We start from the raw sequence: 272 nt of genomic DNA on the forward strand, positions 1-272 counted from the left end.
AACCTAGTCCCAATAGCTAAAAGAGGATAAAATAAAACAAGTCTTATCATTAAGCGTCCTCACCCCCCATTAGCGGAAGCCTGGTTGAGTTCTCCAGTACCGACTAAGGGATCGGAGTTGTATGTAAGGCACCTTCCTACCGCCGAACCTGCCTAGTGCGAGGGACGGTAAGTTAATGCCCACCCCCCAAGCGAATACAGGAGCTCACAAGGAGACTCCCGTAGGCTCAGGAAAGTCACACAAGAATAATAGAAAAATTCAGGGGGAGAGAA

Source organism: Penaeus japonicus, unplaced genomic scaffold (genome assembly GCF_977035675.1).
Source record: "Penaeus japonicus unplaced genomic scaffold, GWHDUDI00000001_assembly GWHDUDI00000015, whole genome shotgun sequence".
In the NCBI taxonomy this organism is placed as follows: domain Eukaryota; kingdom Metazoa; phylum Arthropoda; class Malacostraca; order Decapoda; family Penaeidae; genus Penaeus; species Penaeus japonicus.